The sequence below is a fragment of the Camellia sinensis genome, chromosome 10 (assembly GCF_055761805.1).
Source record: "Camellia sinensis isolate YWXY chromosome 10, ASM5576180v1, whole genome shotgun sequence".
In the NCBI taxonomy this organism is placed as follows: domain Eukaryota; kingdom Viridiplantae; phylum Streptophyta; class Magnoliopsida; order Ericales; family Theaceae; genus Camellia; species Camellia sinensis.
In genome coordinates, this window is record NC_138970.1 from 116793303 (window position 1) to 116817876 (window position 24574).

General features: G+C 38.5%; 1 pseudogene across 1 annotated transcript in view; it reads right to left on the reverse strand.

Annotated features, from left to right (window-relative positions):
- Nucleotides 1-1073: 1073 nt before the first annotated feature.
- Nucleotides 1074-24574, reverse strand: part of LOC145789002 (diphthine--ammonia ligase-like) — a 34601-nt pseudogene continuing 11100 nt past the window's right edge. The window contains exons 6-12 of the transcript XR_014341493.1: nucleotides 23417-23499; nucleotides 23270-23342; nucleotides 20563-20896; nucleotides 19871-20204; nucleotides 15947-16284; nucleotides 15292-15646; nucleotides 1074-1557 (exon numbers count right to left, since the gene is read on the reverse strand). The product of XR_014341493.1 is annotated as a diphthine--ammonia ligase-like (transcript). The remainder of the gene's footprint in view (nucleotides 1558-15291; nucleotides 15647-15946; nucleotides 16285-19870; nucleotides 20205-20562; nucleotides 20897-23269; nucleotides 23343-23416; nucleotides 23500-24574) is intronic.

A 24574-nucleotide genomic window follows, 5' to 3' on the forward strand; every position in this document is an offset into this window, starting at 1 on the left:
AATATCCCAAACAACCTCTTATTTCTCTTAATCTCATTTTTCTTTTTCGAACCAAAAAGACATGCACCAATCCTCCTTATTTGTCAGATAGCTTTGTCCGTATATTTATTTGGTATTGAAAACTTCAAAATCTCCAGTTGTACAATTTTATTTATTTTTTAATAATAATATTCATAATTTTCAATTCTCTTTTTAGATATTTCAAACAATATCTATGTTATTATATGATAATATAAGGAAAAAAAATAAGACAGCTATAACTGTATTCACATGCCGACTTAAGTTTGTGTAGATGGTAAAGCACTTCTTATTTTTATTTTTTAAATATAATTTTGTAACCCGTTGACCTATGAAATGGTATCCAACATCTTTAATAAATAGATATAAATGAAATTAGTAACTGCTGAAACATTACTTTGGGGGAAAGAAACACACTGTTTGGTGGAGTTTTTTAAGTTAAAAATTGATAATCAGAAAACAGAAGGTAAAAACACTCCTACCCCAACTTTCAAATAATCATTTTTTTTTTAGTTTATTTAAACTATTTCGGCCTAATAAGTTATAAACAAAAGCTGCACCAAACAGTTTAGCACAGACTTCCAAATCAAAATAAGCTATAATCACTACCAAAAGCTATAACAATCATTCCTAAAGTTTGGTGTCACTCCTCTACAGGAAGAAAAGTCATCTCAACACCACCACCACCATGACCGCCGCCACCAGCAGCTGCAATCTGAACCCCAAGGCTTTGAGGTGTACAAAAGTTGTGATCCCACAACAAAGTGACAGACACTCTTCTTTATCAACCCAACCTAACCCAACAATTCAGAGGATTCATTACCATCATCTGTTCAAACCCCCCATCAAATACGCTCATTCTCACTCAATAATCAAATAAAACCTTAGTTACAAGTACAATGCCAATACCACTCAACAACAGCTCCACAAGGAATAGTCATAAAATTAGACACTTCCAAATTAAAAAATGAGAACATACATATATATTTGTCCACTTTCAAATTAATTTCAAATAAAAAATAACGAGAAGATAATTGTATCTGTGCACTTTCAGAGAAAGAGTAAGATGAATATCATCGGTAGGGAAAGAAATGATGATAAGGTGAACAGAGTGTAAGAATAAAATTGTAACAAAATGCAAACTAGCATGAAACAACCGAAGTAAGGCGGGGAAAAACAATTTGAAAACAAAAGTAACAAAAAGAAAATATCACAGATACATATATATCTGCAGAGTGGTTTTCTCTAGAAATATTTTCCATTGCTGGTAGTTTCTGATTTTTGCATAAAAAGCTAATGAGGAGAGGGCAGGGGTGCGGATATCTTCTGGGCAAATAATTCGCATGTAATTATGTCATCAGGAGATGTTGCAGACCTCCCAGCCCCTAAGACAGGAACAAGGTTGAAAATTGGTTTCTCCTCCTCACTTATCTGAATTCTCTGAAACATTTCAACAAATTTATTGAATGCAGACGTGAAAATCAGCAACAATGATTCATGAGACACTTGTAGACTTGTTGGGTAATAGAGCCTCAAATTCTACAAGAGAGAGAGAGAGAGAGAGAGAGAGAGAGAGAGAGAGAGAGAGAGAGAGGAAAAAAAGATTAGAGATTAACATTATATATAAGCAAGTAAATGGCAAGACAAATAGTTGAGAAAAAAGTTCAATAAAAAAGTAAAGCATGAAATATAAAGCTGGACCAGGGTTGAGAGATTTAATAATAACATCTTGAGCATCACACTATCGTTGACTACTTCTTGAGGAGATATCCATTGTTGAACAGAATACCAGAGTCTAGAGCTGCACATGGGCGGATCGGTTTGGGTCATCAACATTCAGGCTGGAAAAATATTAACCGATTTCGACTCAAACCCCCTTTTGAAACCATCCACTCGTATTATTCGGTTTCCCGGTCAGTATCGGTTTGATAACGGGTTGAAACTTAACTCAAAAGTGGCTGAGAATCTCAGATTGACTGTTTAACTTTCACTGTCTTTCATCATAGGTCTATCAATTTGGTAAATAAAATCTTAGAAAATTTTAAAAATCCAGTAATATAATATTCTACTTGGGGTTTTGGTTGAACTTTAATAAGATATCTGTGAGGGGTTGCTCAAAGCCTCAAGTATTAGATCTAGTCACCAAAGACTTGAGCAATCTCTGGCAGCAAAGCTTCACCATTTCTCTGGTTTTTATTTGCCTTTTCAATTTGCAAAAAAACAGATGGGGGCATAGGGTTTGTAAAGTGTGAAGATGAACTAGTAAACCTAAGACCAGAACCTATGTTGCACGGACACGGGGCACGACACTGACACGACACGGACACGCGAAAATGCAATTTTTCAAAAAATAGAAGACACGACACGCTGGGGGCACGTTTAATATATATAATTTTATTTATTTATTATATGTCTAAAATAAAAATAAAATCATTAATTCTTATACAATCAAAATAATAATAAAATTAATAAATATATTTTTAAAAAATTAATAAAAAATGTGTTTTTTTAAATAAGATATATATTTTATATGTTAATATAATATAATTTATAATTTAATATAATAATATAATAACAAATATGTTAATATAATTTATTAGATATATATTTTATATAACAGATTAGATATATATATATTTTATATATAACAAATTATATTGTTATAGGTTGAAAACGGGAGGGACAGACAGGCGCGACAAGAGAGAGAGAGAGAGAGAGAGAGAGAGGAAGTCAGATCGATGGCGAGGACATGGCGACGCCGCCGGAGGAGCTGACGAGTCTCTATGACTCCATCTTTGACGAGTTCGACTGCGACAAGAGCTGAGCCGTGGACATCGATGAGTTCAGATCGAGATCGAAGGCGAGACAGAGATCGAGCAGATCGCACCAGGTTTCTCTCTTTCTCTCTCCCCTTTACGATCCCATCTTCATTTGAATCGCAATTCTGAGTAAGAATCGTGGCCTGTTTGCACGAATCTTGTAACTAAGGCCGTGTCCATGGCATGTCCGACTGGAAGTTTTCAAAAAAAAAAGGAGACACGTTAGAGAGAGTGTCGGACACGTGTCCGACGCGTGTCCGTGTCTGACACGTGTCCGACACTCGTACGCAGAGCCTTGGAACGTGTCGGTGCTTCATAGACCAGAACTGAAGCCTACTGGTAATGGGCTAGGGATTGAGAATCGCTTAGTGGAGAGGGAGTAGTGATCTAACCAAAATGTGAGAAAGTGTAATCTGGGGGTCGAATGGAAGCATGACACATGTAAAGATACATATAATTTAGTATAATACTTGGCCGGTTCAGGTTGTTTGGTTCTGTGTGTCGTCAATCTGAACTCCGACCGATAATCCAAATTAGTAAACTATTTATTTGGAACTGCAGCCAACTGCCGCATTGTGAGAAACCGTCCATTATGATGGTTAGTGCGCCAGGTTCGGTCAAGTTCACTGGGTGATCGGTTCTATGCACAACCCTACCAGAGACCAAATCAATGAGCTGACAACTGAGAATACCAATCGTCCCAAGTCCTCCAAAAGACATTAAACAAATAATAAATAAATAAAATCTAATTTCATGTATTTATTTCAAGATGCCTTTTTCTCTTGGTAAATGCCACACTTCATCCACATTAAGCTTTTGTTCCCTAGCTGTCTCTTTTCCATTTCTTTTTCTATTACATAAAATGCTAAATTCATTATTAAAACCGAAAGTTATGAAAACAAAAAAGAGGCGAAAAATGAAGTACAAATGACATCTCATCAAAAAGAGAAGGCTTCAGAAGGCATCCCAAAAAAAAAATCTAATCATGTAAGGGCCTAGTATCATGTCAAGTACTCGGACAAGTTGAGGCTGCCCCACATGACTACAGAACACAACCTGGAAGCCAGCCAAATCAGATTATCTTTTTTGGCAGACATTCTCAACAATCTTATAACTCAACTGGGCCAATTGCAAATTACAGGTTTGATACTCAAAAAATCACATATTCTTCTAAGATAATTTGGAGAAAAATGTCGGGTTATTTTGCCACTTTTGCGTAGGTGATGAATACAAGAATTGAAGAGAGAAATTCCCAGTGAGGTATACAAGAGCTCAAGCTCTGAAAAAGACAATTTCAAATTATCAAAATTAGTTATGAAGTCTATGTACACCTATTTATAGGCAACTAACTCAACTACTAGCTAACACAACGACCTATCAACTACTTACATTAGCACTCCCACCTCAAAAATATGACTTGTCCTCAAGTTAAGACAATACAACAGAAGCAATCACAATCACAATCACAAACTAATCTGCCACATAAAGAACCAAGTGTTTGACATTAAAGGTATAGAAATGTTCAAATGACGAGGCTAACAAACTCGACAGGCATTATCATTAATCTTGCTTAAAACTTCACAAGGACCCACTTTCCAATCGTCTATGTTACATGAACTCTTCTATGTCCCCAAAGTATCATGTCCATTGGATATGACAAGGATAAGGGTGTGGAATGTGTCTGACACCCATACCCAATTTAGATACTTGGATCCTCCAACTTTTTACAATAGTTGAAGAATAAGAATCTCACATTTGCTAGAAAAGAAACATTTACAACTTCTAACATAGATGAGAGAAAATTTCCATATTTTTTTTTCTAAATTTTCTTCAATTTCAAGTACATTTCTATATACTTTACAACATTTTATGTAACTATATTATATAATAGGTAATATATATGTGTCCATAAAGAATCTCCATACCCATATCCTACTTTGGATACATATTCCAATATCTTAAGATCTAAGGTTATGAAGGTATGATGCTTAGACACCCACCCGTACCCAATCATACCCGAGTCCATGTAACATAGCTAATTGTTCAACTTCATATAAGAACCATGGGGCTGCCTTTCCTTGGTCAAAACTAAGATCTCCCTAATCGTTCAACTTCATATAAGAACCATGGGGCTGCTTTTCCCTGGTCAAAACTACTCAAACAAAATCTCGCTCTTTGAAGACAACCTTCCATTTGTATAAGTCAGTTGCAGCTTTGTACTTTTTGATTGGCACTGGAGCGTCCAGATCAAAGCCCAACTAATCCCCGGGATGCACAGGCCAAGAGTTTCTCGGAAGTGCACCACGGTTAATTCAAAGGTTATTCCCACAGTCCAATGGCCCTAAGGAATCGTTAACACTTGAGAGCTTTCGATACCTGAACATTGGCGGGAGTAGACCCCCAAGACCCAAGGCCTTGCCACCAGGCCAACCCCTTGGGGTTAGTTACAACTTTGTACTTAGCATTGGATTGCTCAATTTGGCATCAAAAGAGCCTGCACACCATAGTGAGTTGCTGTTAGCACCTTCAACTTGAAGGCTGCAAGCTTGGCATTGGCAACACCTTGCGCCAATGTCCAGCCAAGGCAATGGCATGATGGTGGCATGCCAAAATAGCAAGGTGAAAAGTTGGCTAAGTGCTGAGATAGCAGCACACAACCCTTGGCCAAAGCATGGGCATCAGCTACGCAAATGCAAGGCATTAACATGACCCGAATGTGGGCTGCAGCATACTTGGGGATTCAAAGCAGTCAGTAGGCAAAACTTGGTCTGGGGGCCAAGACAGCCAAATTCGTGGCTGACTTGATGAGGCAAACAACACAGCAATTATCGACAGTTATGCTTGTCTGTTGGCAGCGGTTACCCATGTTGGGCAGAGACGAGGCAGGCTGGAAATCAAGAACCAAGACTGGAAGATAGCAGCAGTTAATAGCAGTTATGTCCCAGAAATGTTCCTAAGTCCCTAGGCAGTTGGGGGTGTCAACTGCCATGCCACTTGGCATGCTTTCCGTGTAATGCTGATTGTAAGTTTGTAACTGATTGTAAGCCTATGAAAGGCATAGCCATGGAACTCGAAAAGAAACGAGTGTTTGTAAGAGTTTCCATAGGCCTCCTTTGTATTGTTGGTACAATTAATAAAGGTTGAGAATTTTCCTGTAATCTCTTGTTGCCTACTCTCTTACTTGTTATAATGCTTTGTGTGTGTGTGTGTGTACTCATAATTGGCTGAGACTAAGTGTCCAACTTAGTGCCATTACAGGCTGGGAATTGAAACAAAAATTGACCCTGTAACAATTGGTATCAGAGCACGGTTATGCTATAATGGTTTCTGGCATGTATGCCTTGAAAGAAAGAGTAACGCGGTTGGAAAATCTTGTGGGTTACCTTACTAATGAGAATCGCTCGCTGACGGATCAATTGGATGTTGTGGCCTCAGGGTTTCTTGCCCTTGAGACCTCGACAGTAGATCGGTTCAAAGACATGCTGACGGATGTGCTAGCCATTTCGGATTCTTGGAAAGACAAGTTTCAAGAAGTTGTGGATGAACTGTTCCTTCTGAAGAAGGTCATCTGTGGGCATATGAATTCGGAAAAGACCCCTTCGAAAATCAAAGTTCCAGACCCTAAAGCCTTCGGTGGAAATTGAAGTGCCAAGGAACTTGAGAATTTTCTGTGGGACATGGAGCAGTACTTCAAGGCTGCTCATGTGCCAGAAGGAGAGAAGGTTACAATCACAAGCATGTACCTTACTGGTGATGCTAAACTTTAGTGGCGTATACGTGTCGGGGATGATGCTCGGCCAGAGATCTCAACTTGGGAGACTCTTAAGAAGGAAATGAAGGAACAATTCCTTCCTTGCAACACATCTTGGGTTGCAAGAGACGCCTTGAAACGGTTGAAGCATTCCGGATTGGTGAGGGAATATGTGAGAATTCAATTCTTTGATTCTCGACATCAAGAACATGTCGGAAGAAGATAAACTCTTCAACTTTATGCTTGGGTTGCAGAATTGGGCCCAGTTAGAACTTCGAAGACTCGGTGTCAAAGAATTGCCCTCTGCCATGGCCGCGGCAGATGGGTTGCTTGACTACAAGTTAAGTAAGGAACCCACGACTGAAACCAGCAAATCCAAGAAGAAAGGAAAAGAGAAGACGGGAGAGAAGTTTGGTTTCAAGAAGGGAAAAGAGGGTTCCAAGTACAAGCAAAAAGGGGATTCTTCTCAGACTAATGGTGGGAAATCTAACAAAGGGTGTTTCACCTGTGATGGGCCCCATAGAGCGAAAGATTGTCCCAAGCGTGAGAAACTTAACGCTATGGTCGCGGAAGATGGCAAAGGGGAGTCGGATTCTAAGGGGCCGACTAGGGTAAACCCCTTACAATTGCTCAATGCAATTCATGTAGACAAAGCCCCTACTACTGGTCTGATGTACATTAAAGTGAAGTTGGCGGATACTGACATTGCGACAATGGTAGACACCGGTGCCACGCATAACTTTCTATCAGAAAAAGTTGTACAAACCCTTGGATTGCAAGTTACCCAAAGCACTAGTCGAATCAAGGCAGTAAACTCAGTGGCTCAATCAGTACAAGGAATGGCTTCCAAAGTATCGATCACAGTCGGAGATTGGACTGGACGGGCTAACTTGATGGTGGTTCCATTGGATGATTTCGATGCCATCTTAGGAAATGATTTCTTTGTGACTACAAAAGTGGCTTTAATGCCATATTTGGGTGGGATACTTATTTCGGATGAAGACAAGCCTTGCTTTGTCGCTGGTTGCAGTAAATCAGACAAAGGCAAGGGCACAAAGAGGAAGACGGAGACCTTCTCAACCATTCAAGTGCACAACGGTTTGAAAAAGGGCGCAGAGACTTATCTTGCTGCCTTGGTGGAAATCAAACCCGATCTATCAGTAGAAGTGCCAGATGAAGTGGCAGAAGTGTTAAGGGAATTTGAAGATGTGATGCCTCCGAAGTTGCCAAAGTCCCTTCCTCCTCGGCGTGCCACTGATCATAAAATAGAGTTGATTCCGGGTGCTAAGCCTCCAGCAAAAGCACCCTATAGAATGTCCCCAATGGAACTTACGGAGTTGCGAAGGCAATTGACGGACTTATTGGAAGCTGGACTGGTTCAGCCATCCAAAGCCCCTTACAGTGCCCCAGTGCTTTTTCAAAAGAAGCAAGATGGAAGTTTGCGCATGTGTGTGGATTATCGGGCTCTCAACAAAGTGACTATAAAGAACAAGTATCCGGTCCCTTTGGTGGCAGACCTATTCGATCGACTGTGCAAGGCCACTTACTTCATAAAGTTGGATTTACGTGCTGGCTATTGGCAAGTCCGAGTGGCTGAAGGGGATGAGTCAAAGACCACGTGTTACGATGTATGGGTCTTTTGAGTTCCTAGTAATGCCGTTTGGGTTAACTAATGCCCTGGCTACATTCTGTAATCTTATGAATAATGTGTTCAATGATTATGTCGATCAGTTTGTTGTTGTTTATTTGGATGATATTGTAATATATAGTGAGTCCCTAGAGGATCACTTGTCCCACCTTCGGATGGTGTTCACTCGGTTAAGGGAACACCAGTTGTATGTCAAGAAGGAAAAATGTGAGTTTGCCCAGTGGGAAATTAAATTCTTGGGGCATGTAATTTGCAAAGGCCACGTAAAGATGGACAATAGAAAAGTGCAAGCAATCATGGATTGGCAAGCACCATGCAAAGTGACAGAGTGCGCTCCTTTTTGGGTTTAGCCAACTATTATAGAAAATTCATTGAGGGATACTCAAAGAAGGCAGCACCTCTCACAGATTTGCTCAAGAGAGACAGACCCTGGAAGTGGGATGAAAATTGTCAAGCAGCCTTTGACAAATTGAAAGTGGCTGTTGCAAGTGAACCGGTTTTGTGGTTACCTGATTTTGAACTTCCATTCGAATTACATACTGATGCCTCTGATAAGGCTATTGGTGGTGTTTTGGTGCAAGAGGGGCACCCAGTTGCGTTCGAAAGTCAGAAGCTGAATGATGCGGAGAAGAAGTATTCTGCCCATGAAAAGGAAATGGCAGCGGTTGTGCATTGTCTCCAGATTTGGAGGGTTTACCTGCTGGGAACCAAATTCATGGTATTGACGGACAATGTGGCAAATACTTTCTTCAAAACACAAAAGAAGTTGTCTCCAAGGCAGGCCAGATGGCAAGAATTCATTGAGAAGTATGACTTCGAATGGCGACACAAACCTGGGCGCCACAACCAGGTTGCTGATGCTTTGAGTCGGAAGGAAATTGTGGACTACGTTGCTACGATATCAAACATTGAAACTCAATTGTTGGAAAGATTTCGGGTAAGTGCTGCAATAGATTCTGAATATTAAAGGCTGGTTCAACAAGTGAAAGATGGCACTGTGCGTCGCTATTGGTTGGAAAACGATCTACTCCACGGCAAAGGAGACAAATTATATGTCCCTAGTGTTGGTGGGCTAAGATTGGAGTTGCTTAGAGAAACTCATGATCCGCAATGGACGGGTCACCCCAGACAACAACGCATGATGGCTACTGTCTCGTTCCTATTGTTGGCCAAAAATGGAGGAAGATGTAGAAGCCTATGCCAAAACTTGCCTAGTGTGCCAACTGGACAAGACAGAGAGAAAGAAGGCAGCTGGACTGCTGCAACCATTGCCTATTCCAACGAAGCCATGGGTGTCTGTTTCCATGGACTTCATATTCGGGTTGCAAAGGTGAACGGTATGCGTACTGTTATGGTTGTTGTTGATCGTTTCTCTAAGTATGCTGTGTTTATCCCTGCCCCTCATGATTATCCCGCAGATGTTGTGGCAGACCTATTTTACAAGTATGTGGTGAAATACTTTGGTTTGCCCGAGGATATTGTTAGTGACAGGGATACCCATTTTACGGGACGGTTTTAGACTGTGCTATTTAACTTGATGGGATCTGAATTAAAGTTTTCTACAACAAACCATCCTCAGACGGATGGACAGACTGAGAGAATGAATGCTTTGCTAGCAAAATACCTCCGACATTATATGACTGCAAGTCAGAGGAATTGGATTGACCTGTTGGATAGCGCCCAGTTTTGTTATAATCTGCATCGGTCATCTGCCACAGGCATGAGTCCATTTGAATTAGCCACAGGGCAAAAGCCCCTCACTCCGCATGAAGTGGCACGGACTGGCTCAGGGGGTAGATGTCCCGCAACATACCGGTTTGCAAGAGCTAAACAAGACATGCTGGATGAAGCACAAGACAGTTTGGCTAAGGCAAGCAAGCGGATGAAAAAGTATGCTGACAAAGGGCGAAGACCCTTGGAATTCAAAGTGGGAGACAAAGTGCTGCTGAAGCTTACTCAACAGATTTGGAAAAAGATTAGTAGTAAGACAACGCACCGAGGCCTAGTTCCAAAGTATAATGGACCCTTTGAAATTCTAAAACGTGTGGGAAATGTTGCTTACAGGCTGAAATTGCCTGACCGGTTGAAGATACACCCAACAATCCATGTTAGTTTCCTGAAACCTCATCATGAGGATCAGGCTAACATAACACGGACGCAAGCTCGACGTGCCCCTCCGGTGATCAGAAAACAGTTTGACAAAGAAGTGGAACAGATTCTGGACCACAAGACAGAGGGGCAAAGCAAGAAAAATCGAAGAACTCATTACTTGGTTAAGTGGAAGGGTTCTCTTGAAGCGGATGCGAGTTGAGAAAAGGATGTGACTCTATGGCAGTTTGAAAAGCAAATTACAGACTACTTAGAGGCTTTATCGACGAGGACGTCGGCTTCTTCTGGTGGGGGTGGTTTGTTAGCACCTTCAACTTGAAGGCTGCAAGCTTGGCATTGGCAACACCTTGTGCCAATGTCCAGCCAAGGCAATGGCATGATGGTGGCATGCCAAAACAGCAAGGTGAAAAGTTGGCTAAGTGCTGAGGTAGCAGCACACAACCCTTGGCCAAAGCATGGGCATCAGTTACGCAAATGCAAGGCATTAACATGACCCGAATGTGGGCTGCAGCATACTTGGGGGTTCAAAGCAATCAGTAGGCAAAACTTGGTCTGGGGGCCAAGACAACCAAATTCGTGGCTGACTTGATGAGGCAAACAACACAGCAGTTATCGGCAGTTATGCTTGTCTATTGGCAGCGGTTACCCATGTTGAGCAGAGACAAGGCAAGGCTGGAAATCAGCAACCAAGGCTGGAAGATAGCAGCAGTTAATAGCAGTTATGTCCCAGAAATGTTCCTAAGTCCCTAGGCAGTTGGGAGTGTCAACTGCCATGCCACTTGGCATGCTTTCCTTGTAATGCTGGTTGTAAGTTTGTAACTGATTGTAAGCTTATGAAAGGCATAGCCATGGAACTCAAAAAGAAACGAAGTGTTTGTAAGAGTTTCCATAGGCCTCCTTTGTATTGTTGGTGCAATTAATAAAGGTTGGAAATTTTCCTGTAATCTCTTGTTGCCTACTCTCTTACTTGTTATAACGCTTTGTGTGTGTGTACTCATAATTGGCTGAGACTAAATGTCCAACTTAGTGCCATTACAGGCTGGGAATTTGAAACAAAAATTGACCCTGTAACACTTGCCCTTATGTACCCCCTTTACCTTTGCTTTTGAAACTCTTCCCTCTCTTTTGGAGACATTCGATAGACCAGTTTGCTTGGTAGTGCCAAACCAAACACCAAATCAATAAAATGTTAGGTATCCTATATAGGAGGCAATTCGGAAGGAAGCAATTTTGGAATCACATCAAAGTATTGCCTTAGAAGAGAGCTAACTACGGTATCTTCCTCAATGGCAACTGTATGTAATACCAGGACCAACACCAAAATAACCACAGATCTCTACTCTTTTCCAAAAACCCCTTAGGGGCAAGCAAAATGTTGGAAGATGACTTCGGTGTAACCTTTTCCTTCATGGAAATCAATGTAAAATGCCTTTCATCCTTTGAGAACGGTATAGGTGTTACACTTGCCATCATGCAAGGTTGTCAATCATATTGTCATAGATGCTAATTAAGACATAACAAGCATCCATAAGCACCTCATCAAAGTACTTTCAAATGAAAAAAGATATCAAACATTGCTTAGTAATTTTGATCTCATTACCTTTCTTGAACCAAGAGGGAATAAGTATGAGGATGATCTTCAACTTCCTAATTTTGCTAACCACTTCTTCAGAACTACATCCTTGCAACTACTATTATCAATGATCATACTGCAAATGTCGCCGCCAATGTTGCAAACGGTAAAGATGATGTTGGTAGGTAACCAATCCTCTCCACTTTCTTGTTTGGGTGTAAAACGAGTCTCCTTGACTATGAGAGCAGGTCAATCCTCTTCCTCAACATCCCCTCAAGTCATTCCTCATTCGTCTTCCTCTTCCTTAACTCTACTGTAACTTCAATAACAAGAGCTTTGCTTTGATTGTAGCCCAAAGCCTTAGGACAATCTAAAGACCTATGACCCTGTTCTTCACACTTAAAGCACTTATAATAAAACCATGACTTTCGGGCTGATTTTGGCTTTTGCAAGCACCACTAGTGCGTTGAGTTTGCACCGGGGCACAACCTTATCCACATCTTTGTTGAAAGACTAGCCTTGGCAAAGCTAGGAGTGGATTGGCCCAGCCTAAAACCACCTATGAAAACTCCCTGAGAGTGCAATCTTGTCCAATATAAACACCTCGGCTATGTTGCTTCTCAAATGCCAAAGCCCTATTGTAACCTCAGAGACAAACAATAAAGTGTGTAAGACAAGTACGTCTTGAGATCAACTTGAGCAATAAGCTGATAGAATGCTTCCGTTTACTCGTCAAAACTCCCATATTGCTTGAGGTTATGTAAGTTCCTGTACAAGGTTTGCAAGTAGTTGACTGGAAAGATTTGCTCCTTAAGTATCTTCTTCATCTTCTCCCAACCACATATCTTGACCTTGCCTCAATGTTGCCTACACACTTGCAATTGCAACCACCAAGTGAAAGCTCTCACTTGAGACGAATCGCCATTAATTTCTCATTTTTCTGTTCAAAAACATCACAATTCAAACATCTGCTCAATGGTGTTTAACTAATCAATGAATTATCTGGATTGAGACTTCCATGAAGTTGGGAAGCTGATGTTGTTCTCCCACTTGGACTAAAACATTCCGGATTTGCTCGACGGCCTTGCGGTGTACCAAAATGATCTCAAAAGAAGGTTGAATATCCTTGGAATCATCACTACCATTGGTTGGAGCTTGCAAATGTTGCACCATCTCCGTCAGTGCAGCAATTTTCCTCCTCAACTCATCAATCTCATCTCATCATCAACTTTTTTGTTTTTTGGATTCCCATTGTTCTGTCCAACTAAGGGCAGGAATTTGCGACGTGACACGACAAGATAACACAACTTGAACCGTAAACGAAGTTAGGGGGTTAGGGTTAACCATTTCCTGACATGAGCGCGTATATGACACGATCCGATAAAACGAATATTAAATAGGTCGGGTTAGTGTCAAATATGTATAACACGAAAATGACATGGATAACACATATAATTAAGACTTAGTTACACATTTTAAAATTATTTCCACTAAAGAGTATCATGACATTTTTTAATCTCTTACATAATTACGTCTAATTTATTAAAAAGTATGTAAAATACGATTTTAAGTTTAATATAGGTTTTGTTTTTGCTTTTAATTGAACTTAATGTATTTTTTTTTTGTCTATTATTTGAGTTAATTTAAGAAAAAAAATATAATAATAAAATATAATATTTATAAATCAAGAAAGTCAAATTAAGTTGAAATCAAATATTTTTATAAATAATTTCATTTAATAAAGGTTAATTTTATTAAATTTAACTTATGAAGAAATTTTCAAATTTTTTTCATATATTTGATATTTTTGCTTAATAGTGAAATTTTTTGACATCACACGTTAATACGACACAAACTGGACACGGACAAAAAATGACAAAAAATGACACGACATGACACGAACCCGAGATGACACGACACGAACACAACCTGACACGACACGGCGCCTGCCCCTACGTCCAACCCCATAATTCATCTTGACTTCTTCACATCTAATGCTCAAATATACCACCAATCACAACTTTAAGCTATACAAGATGAATACATGCATATTAAATCTACAAATCTAACTCTAACATGATGGACCACAATAATATGAAAGAAAAACAAAGAAAATACATAACATGTAGAAATGCGAAGAGAATCCCTACCTCAACCAAAGAGAGGAGATGGGAGGAAACCCCAGACGCGAAACCTGAAACGAAAATTTGGAATAGTAAAATTGTAGCCCTCGGTGTGTTCTACAACTGTAAGCCTTGGACCAAAGATCAAGTTTCATTCTAGCTAGGTCAAACTCAAGCTCAAACTATTCAATGATGGTGGAGAGAGAGAGAGGAGATAGAAGAGAGAAAAGAGAGTTATAGAGACAGAGAATGAAAGAAATAGTGAATTTCTGATGATATTTCGTGCTTCAACGCCAAAAAATGAAGAAAAACAGGTGGAGAGCCTGCCATGTCACCCCAACAAAAGTTGTCTCAGCCTGGCCGTTCGTGCGGAAATACTAGCCACATGTGCGGAACAACTCCAGAAAAGACTGCCCTATATTCACTCGTGTGAACCTCTCTTGCCGCATATGCAGAACCCAGACGTCATATGTAGAATTCATGGCCGCACGAGCAGACCTGCTGCAGCAACATACCCAGCCTTCTGACCAATTCTGCCCGCGCAGGACCTCCCCATTGCACATGCAGAGCTCCTGAGAAAACTCAAAACTTCCAGATTTTTGTTCTGAGTCCCAATTCCACACTCCCGACTACAAAAATAAGATACAAAACAACAACAATAAGATAAAACGAGGTTCAATGAAATCCTTCCAACCTCATACACAACTGACTCCACAAGTCCTGACAACAAAGATTTGGAACCAAATAACCTCAAATCGGGTAACATTCATTTAAAATACGGTTTGAAAACCCGGAGCATTACAGTTCACAATTATATAATCCATTCAAGCAATTAGATGTAATTTCAGGTTGACAGATGAACCAAAAGGTTCACAGACCATTTGCCTGGTATTTGCATCTAAATGAAAATCCAAATGCATTTTGTAGACTCAAAACACAAATGCTAGAATTTATTAGCAGATGCAAAGACTTGGATTGATGAAGCCTTCTTACATTATCAAAAAAAATAAATAAATTAGAACTTGGTTCTACTCAAACTATAGGCAAACTACGAAACTTTCGAAAACTGGAAAGAGTGATAATGTGATTAGCCCTAGCATGAAAAAGAAATCCTAGTGGAGTAGCATTGGCGTCTTACCTATAAACTATGTAAAACATAAATGTAATCTTGAAACAAATACTGAACAGAAGCCTAGTTCATCATAAGTTAACTTAAAATGAAGGTCTCTCCTAGATAGAAAGAAACTAACCGTTACATCATTCCAAGAGAAGTTGTTCTCTGAAAGGAATCCATCAATAAGAAAAATGCAAAACCTTGCTAATCTGTCCATTTGTCTCTCTGTGCGGGAATTTGGACAAACTTCCTGATTTTCACCTGCACACTCAGAACAGATTTTCGCAGCAAGTTCATCCGTAATAGATAGGATGGCTGCACATATTTTTCCATGAATAATACATTTCTGAAAGCAAGAATCATGCCAGTCTTCATGACCAAAACCCCAATAACTTTGTGCTGTTTCAATAGATAGATCTTGGGTAACAAAATCAGTCTTGGTTTCAGTATCATCCGCTGCATAAAGCACAGGCTTTACTTCTACAGAAGCTCTACAATACCACAACAGAGAATATATATTAAGACACAAATTAAAAAAAAAAAAAGGAAGGTGCACAAAATAAAAGTAACAAAGGAGTACATTTTTTGTGGAATTTTTTTTTTTTTTTTTAAAATTTTTTTGTCATGTATACTGGTATTGAGCAGATGACATGAATCTTGCGTTCACCATAAAGATGAAAACACAAAGGCATAAAAAAAGGTGCACAAAATAGAAATAAAGTGGAGAAAGGTTTCATTCTGATGACATATGGTAGTAGCACACCCACTAACAAACAAGTTGGACTGGTTACCTCTTTGGAAAATCGGGCACAAGGACGTATAAAACAATAGAATCAAGCACTTCAGTCTTGTTTTCACCACGTAAATTTAGTAACTTCATTTCTTTCAGGAATGAGTCCAGCTTGTCCTGAATAGTGATTCTGTCTGAAGAAGGAATATATGCCGAACAGTAAATGGTGAAGAGAGTAGCAGAGGTAGATATTGAACAGTGAAAGCATTTTGCCACAGCTTCACTGTTTTGTAGTGCTAGTTCAAGCTCAGCAGTAGGACCTCCACTACAGAGCAACATTGTTGGAGGGTCAAGCCCCAACTGCCCAGCCATATGAAGTACCTCCTGGTGCAAAGTTGCCTGGAAGGAAACAAAATGAGAAATAGTGGGATCACTGAATATCAATGATTAACAATTTAAATAATATGAAAACCATGTGCATACACAAATATAAAGGTGCCTTCATAAGTAACTTTAAAGTGTTCAACACTAACACATTGGTTTATATCAAAATTTCATCTGACAACATGGAGCAGCACTCTTTTTTAAATTGTTATAAACACGACCAGCCCTCGTAATCCTCAAATCTGACAAGTTTCAGTAAGAAAAACCCTCATTTTGAAAGAAGAATACATTCGTGCTTATTTATCTCACCTAATTTTGGAAGGAGTTACTAGACAAATCCTTGAGCTCTTTGACCTATATATGTTTATTTTTATTCCAATTAAACAACTAATGTACAAATCAACTTATTTTCCAAACTACGGTAAAGCACATTTTCAAATCACGTTTTCATGAAAAACACACTTTTAAGCTCTTATGCCTTAATGATATAATAAATGACTGAATGAAATAACACTAAAAAAAGGCATTGAAGCATGTTTTCTAACTGTGCTTTTAGTTAGTTTAGGCATTAATTATAACTATGTTCATAATACACACTTTTAGAATAGAAGCGTGTTCATTAACGGCCATGAGAGATGGCTGTTGTGCTCCAGACCAGCAAGGAGAATACCATGTTGTGAAGGAAGACAACCCTAGTCTTGCTAAAAAAGACAGGTACATTGAGCTTAGATGCTTCAGAATCCTTGAGCAAACACAAAAATGAATCTAGATTATTTTGAACACAAGGAGGATGACCAAATCAAGGTAACTCAATTCTTGTATTCAGGAAGATGACTAGAACTATTGCCTGGTAGGCTACTTTTGATAAGGAGATGTCCTTTGCTGTCAATTCTATAGCACAAAAACCGCTGAGGAAGAGTGGTCCGACGGATGTCATGGCATTGTAAACCGATTTTTTGTTGAGAGTCTGAAAAACATCCTGATATGGGTTAAGTTCTTTAACTTCACTTTTGACTACAGAAATGCACAAGGACTGAAGGCAAGTTTGGGAACTAGCTAAAATAGCTTAAAAGCTAAAAAGTCACTACCAAAAAATCAACTCTTCCCTCTACTTTTCTGCACGTTTTTTTCATAAAAAGTCAAAAAGCTAACTAAAATAGCTAGCTCCAAAAACAACTCTGAGTTATATTGTGAGTATTATTGGCAAGCCTTTATAACTCCCTGACTGTGACAAAGAACAGGATTAGCTTTGCGAGAATTTGAATCAAAACTGATGTGGCCAATGAGCTCGTGGACAAGTTTGACCTGGATATGGGAGATGGGCATATGCAGAGATTAGAGCAGAGTACCAGTGGGTGCTCACCAGGTGTTTGACATGTGGTGTGATTGGGCATGATTGTGTTAAGACACCCAAAAAGAAATGGAGGCCTTGCTCAGAAGCCTCGAGAAAGTGAAGCCTGTGGGGAAAAAAAAAAAGGAACATGAAGAGCAACAAATGGAGCAAGGGAAATCATCAGACCAGGTGGCGGACAGCTACCAAATGGAGAGCATGATGATGTAGACCTAGGGCAGGATCAACCTGTCTATACAATATAGGCAATGTCATCTACTGTTTGGGAATTCTCAGGTGGCTTTGGAATCAATTAATGGTTTTGAGGGCCTAAAGGCAGAGGACTCAAACATTGAAACTCCCAGACTCCTCGACAAACTGCATTTAAGGGGGTTGGTAGGGGAGGGTCTTTCTCTAGCAACCAAGGCAAGGAGTAGGAAGAAGATGAAGGCATCCGGCTCTAACGGGAAATCTCAGGGTGAACCCAGATACGATATATATCTTTCCATTCTTTTTGTTAATGATTTTTTTAGTGCTAGAATGTACGGGCTTAAATTGCCCTATACCCCGGAAGGAATGGAGCTCATTCACAATAATGTTTCTTTCTTTGGCCTCATGGACACCAGAGTCTAAAGTGTAAATAAAGATATGGTTTTCAATTCAATAAATAGAAACTGGGGCATGATTTCATTACAGTTGGTCTACTGTGAGTAGGATATGGGCGGTCTGGGACCAAGATGTGAGGTGCATTAGTATGAATAACCAAGTTATCTATTGTCATGTTGTTGACAAAGGGATATTAGAGTGTAGTGTTTCTGTTATCTATGGAGATAATGCCCCTAAAAATAGATTGAGGCTGTGGAGGGATATTGAATTTTCGGCTGCTCTCTTCCACCAAACTCCATGACTTCTGTGTGGGGATTTTAATCCTATAAGATATATGCATGAAAGGAATGGCAGGTCTGTTAAATGGCCTAGGTTCATGGATGACTGAAATAATTGCTTTTTGAGGGCTGATCCTGATGATCTCAATTACTGTGGTGTGCAATTCACTTGGACAAATGGCAGGGTGTTTCGGAAAATTGACAGATCTCTTGTTAATGGCTGAGGCAAAATTACTCCTGCCAGGTATCTCTGACCATAGCCCCATTTTGATTAAAGTGTTGCACGCCCCCACTAAGATGAGAAGACCATTCAAATTTTCTGATTGTCAGCTGACCATCTGGAGCTTTTGGTTGTTATCACAGATGAAAGTTAGAGATGAAAGTGTTGCCTATTTCAAGTAACCTGCTGCTTAGGCTGAATTGGAATAGTGGGCTTGTAGATGTACTGTGCAGATCATTTGAGTGATGCCCAAAAACAAATGCTGAGCAAAAACCTCTGAAAATATTCAAAATTTGTAATATGTCTATAAGAGAGTTACGCTCCGTATGTTTCCATGTAAAATGTTTTCCTCGAAAATATTCTATGCATTTTCCGTTGTTTGGTCAAACAAAGAGGAAGTAAAACATTTTTTAAGAAATATATTTTCCATCATAGTCCTAAAAATGATTTACCAATGAAAATCCCAAAAGTCAATTTTGAGGAAGCTCTCAGCAAGCTCAACTCTTTGACCCTTTTAGTAGATTTTACCTTTTCAACCTCAAGCTAACAAAATTTTTAAAAAGGTATAATGGAGACTAGAAGAATTTTGTTTTGTCAACCAAATGCCAAAAAAATAATATATATATACATATATATTTTCTTTGTGCAAAATTAGTTTACATGAAAAATATTTTTTGGCGTAAAATATTTTACGTCAAATCAAATGGAGCCTTAAGTGGGGTTGGTCGGGTGGTGAAGGCTTTGGGCCTGTGAGTGCTCCCTCCAATATCTCAAGTTCAAAACCTCCTAGGTGCAAACAACTTCTTGAGACCAATCCATATGGAGCTTTGCCCCTGGCCTTAAATGGGCACCCCGCTAGTAGACGGTGGGATTGGTCTCCCGGATTAGTCAGTCCATTGGGCCGGATACTGAATTACCAAAAAAAAAAAAATTGGACCCATAATTGAAAACATTAATGAAGGAATCTTTATTAAAAAATAAAAATAAAAAAGCACTTCAGATATGCTAGAATTCACACAAACAAAAATGAAAGCAATGGAACAAGATGGAGCTGCACGAGGAATAATGTGATAGCCCACAAGTAGCAGAAATACAGTGTTGATGCAGTGTTCCATTGTGGGGAGACAAAATCGAATTAATTACAGTAAAAGCTCGAAAAATAAATACCTGGCTATACGGTCCGATGCAACTAGGAGCCCAGCAGGAGATACTTTGTACATGCAAAACTCTTTTGCTTTGATCATTTGCCACCAGGACTTCAATATATGCCCTCCCTAAACCAACTTGCAATAGGGGAAGTTCAATTGTACTGCGGGATGGAACCCCAAACTGGCACTTCTCCTGTGTAATAAATCTCACATATGTTTCATTTGCCACTGCAAACTCACTCATTTATCAGCTATATATAAATGAATATAGATAACGTTCTCCCAAGAGAATCTATATTCTGAAAGTTGTAATTCAATCTTCATTAGAACAACCCTCAAATCCTCTTGCAAATCTGGCAATAAAACAAAAACTAAATTACCTGATCTTTTTTAATAAAAAAAATACAAACCAAAGACCAATAGAGAGGAGAACTAGAGCTGGCACAAAAGCGAAATACAGAGACAAATTTGTAATTCAATCTACCTTAGAATAATCCTCAAATCCCTCCCACAAATTTCCGAATCAAACAAAAGTAAAATACTAGAAATTTGAAACAGAAAAAAAAATACAATCCAAAGGCCAATAGATAAAAGAACTAGCAGAGGCAGAAAAGGTAAAAGGGGAATGAATACATAGACAAAACGAATAAATAAAATAAAATAAATTTCAATCTTGAATGGAGTAAATTCATTAAACCATTGAGCTTCTACCTGATGAAGTTTTGCATGCATCTTGCAACCAGCAAGATATGGAAAATATATCATCCTTTTTTGTTTTTGAAATGTGAAGTTTGTGCTCAGTAACTTTAGCCAAGTCATCAACAGATTGGCACTCCACCTCACATCTTTGTAGGCAGTCCCCCAGCACTTCGCATACTGCATCCATCTTCTCAAGAAATATGCCATTGCTTCCACCATCACATAAAGATTCAGTCCCCAGCTTACTTTCTAAATGGAATGCCATGGTATGAAGGATCCCAACAGGAGCGATAGAATCTGAGGAGTGCAATACAATGTTGAATTCATCTAGCACAATTTGAGCATTCTGGGGGAAGAAAAAACGTAAGGTAATATGGTAGAAAAAGTGGGAAGAAATGAAGATCATAAGCTTGTGAAAAACTAGAGGGTGGCCCAAAGTTCTAAAAGATCATAATACAGCATGCATGGGCTTCATAGGAAAGACAACTTTTTTTCTGACACAAAAAATCACAGAGATAGAGCAAATAGATATGTATCTATATAACAAAATAAGACAGTTTTTGAAAAAAAAAATGTCCAACTTGTCACTGTGAGTGGTTATGATTAACTCAATATAATGATTATGATTAACCAATATATGGTTGAAAATGTCCTAGCTGGCATAGAGATATAATTGGATTCATGGGTTGAGATCAGCCCAACTCAAAATCCTCCAGCTGCAATTATTTGACGGTTAGTTTGAACTTGAAAAGAAAAGTGAGATTTTGAAATTTTGCTCAGATTATCCTGCCAAAATCCTTTCTCTGACATGGCTGATTTCAAATTTGAAACTTTTTTGTACATAGGATTTCTTTTTCAATCTTTGTTTCTCTTCTCTTTCAATCACATTCTCATTCTCTCTTTACTTGTCTCTCTCCATCCTAGATCCATTACTCTCCCTCCTCCCCCTTCGTCATCTCCGGCACAAAAACTCTTTTTCTTCTTCTTCTTCTTCAAAGCTTCATCGGCCACCCACTTTGGTGAAACCGTCAATATAACAATCTTGAATATCTACAACCAAACCCTAACACTCACATCATTGCCGGCCTCGGTTACCTCTTTTCCAAGTATATAATTTCTGTACAAAAATTTTATATGCAATAATGTGTCAAATTAAACATTTATACTACCAAATATTTCGTACAAGTTTCATATAAAAATACATATATATATTTTACGTAAATTATTTATCATGTTATATTTGGGTACCTAGTGGTGTCACTTTGGTTTATACTGCTTTTCCTCCTTTCTTTTTGAAGACTTATACTGCTTTTCAATTGGGCTTATTTGAGGTTGTGTATTTTTAAAATGATGGGGCCCATGTCATGCATATTGTTGTATAAACATGGTGTATTTTCCTTGATGTTGTAATGCATTGAGAATGCTATTTGGTGTGGTGCATATGGCTCCTCAATAATGCTATAGACCAAGAATTTAATCACAGAAAAATACCAAGAAAAGAAATTTGTGGTTCACATTCATTTTAGGTGAATTTTACAATACAACTACTGAATCTGGACAACAAATTTCTTTTTTTGGTAATTTTGTGTTTGAATACTTGATCTGTAGCATTCCTGGACTCTTGACTAGTGCCTGATGGACCAAGCATTTCAATTTTGAATATTAAACTCAGTATTTCATTATTTGCTGTTCAATTTTTAATTGAATAGAGTTATATAAATTTTGTTACCAATAAATTTTTACTAATAGTATTGAATAGTGGCACACTAAATTTTCTTTGCGCTTAGATACAGATTTTTTAAATTTTTAATTAAAATTGCTTGGAGTCAAATTGAATTATTAGTGGCTTCAATGGTTGTGAATCCAGATGACAGATTGGCAACATCTTTTTAAATAGTTATTATAGTAGGGGTAGCAACATTTGTGTCACTATACAAAAACTAATAAGACAAGCTTTATTGTTTATGGTTAATGCCTTATTTTCTATTGGATTTCTTGAAATTGTGAGTCCTTCCCTAAACTGTTTATATTTGCTACTTGTTTTTGTAAATTAATATGATTATAGTAGATATGTATATACTGATGTGGTGATGCTAGAACTCTTAGTGGTAATTCCTGGGTGAAGAATTGGAACTTTATTATGCATTATTTTGCATCCTACAAGTGGTGCATCTTTCTGTGGTGTAATCAAATTGACTATGAAATGCATTTTCTACATCTTACAAGTTTTTTTTCTTTTTTTCTTTTTGTTAAACAAATGATTAATGTTGCCTTTAACCATCATGTTTGTCTTTATATGACATTTAAGCCCTTTGCCTCTCGCACAAATTGGTTTCATATATATTTTACTCTTTTTTTAATTTTTTCTTATTTTTTATTTTTTATTTTTATTTTTGCTTAAGGTATGGTATTTGTGTTTATTCTTTGGAAATCAGGAAATCCTTTTAAAGTTCACCCAACGCATTTTTAGCCAAAAGTTGTACCCAATAAAATTTCAATGTAATGTGCCATGTTTTGAAGCATGCCAATGTGGCAAGTGCCTTTAGGCATGGGTCATAGCTAGTATCTCAACAAAGTGAAGACTTCACAAACTATAATATATTATTACCTAGAATCAAACAAATTGAAGCATGCAGTTAACTCATGGAAGAAAAACAAAAGAAAAGCCAAATATGCAAGGAGGAAACTTGTCCATGTAAATGAAGAAAGGTACACGTACTTTAAAGAGGGGACAATTAAGCGTTAATGTTTCATATTCTCCACCTTCGCCCCATACATTTATTCCGTACAATCTGCCAAAAGAGCAAAAAGATGAAGAATAGACTTCCAAATACTAAAAGACATTCCTTTTACCAGCCATACATACTCTTGTAACTTGTGCAAGAAGGACTCCAAGTGCGCTATTTCTTTGCCCAAGTGTTTTCTAGGGTCCAACCCAATGGCCGCAACCTATGGCAATTGAAAAGGCATCTTCACACATCATAATCCATAAGCTATTAAAAGCAGAAATAAAAAACAGTGCAGCAGTGGAAACTGGGGGCATTTCCCTAAATAAGCCAAAATAATAAAGGAATTCCCAAATTAAGCCTAGTTTTGAAAGAATTCCCAAAATGAGCTAACTCGCGGTTCACAATCGCAAGTTCAACACTTTTCCACCCCTGTCGCGCGAAACCTGCCAAATTTGAAACTCGCTGTTACGAAAAGCAAGTTTGATTAAGAACTCGCGGTTACGAAACGCGAGTTTAATTAAATTTTTTTTCCTTTGAACTCGCTTTTTACAAGCACGATTTCATCCCAAAAAATTTTTGTGCTGAACTCGCTTTTTGAAACCACGAGTTCATCAAAAAATAGATTTCTTCTGAACTCGCTGTTCATAACCACGAGTTTATCAAAAATTATGAACTCGCTATTTGTAACAACGATTTTAGGGCAAATTTTTTTTCTTTAAGTGAAATCGTGGTTCACAACCACGATTTTAGAACTTATATTTAACCCCCCCAGCCCCATGTTTTGCATTCACGCTTTCTCCTCTCTCCCTCTGCTGTCTCTCTCTCGCTCTTTACTCCTCTCACTCTGTTCTCTCTCTCTCGAGCTACCTGCTCTCTCTCTCTCTGGAGCTCCCTGCTCTCTCTCTCTCTCTCGAGCTCCCTCTGATTGATTCAGTACTGTCTCTCTCTCTCGTTGGTATGGCTTCTATCATCTACTTTACTGTGAATAAATTAGGATTAGAGTTTATATTTGTGAATATATTTGTGTTTGTGAAAATGTGAATAAATTAGGGTTAGGGTTCACGAATGTGGGGTTAGGGTTAGGGTTTATATTTGTGAATAAATTAGGGTTAGGGTTCATGAATGTGGGGTTAGGGTTAGAGTTTATATTCGTGAATAAAATGTTGTGAAATTAGAAATAATAAATTAGGGTTACGGTTTATATTTGTGAAATTTTAAGTATAGATAATTTGTTGAATGTGAATGTTGAATGTGTTGAATTTTAATTATAGATAATTTGTTGAATTTGTTTAATT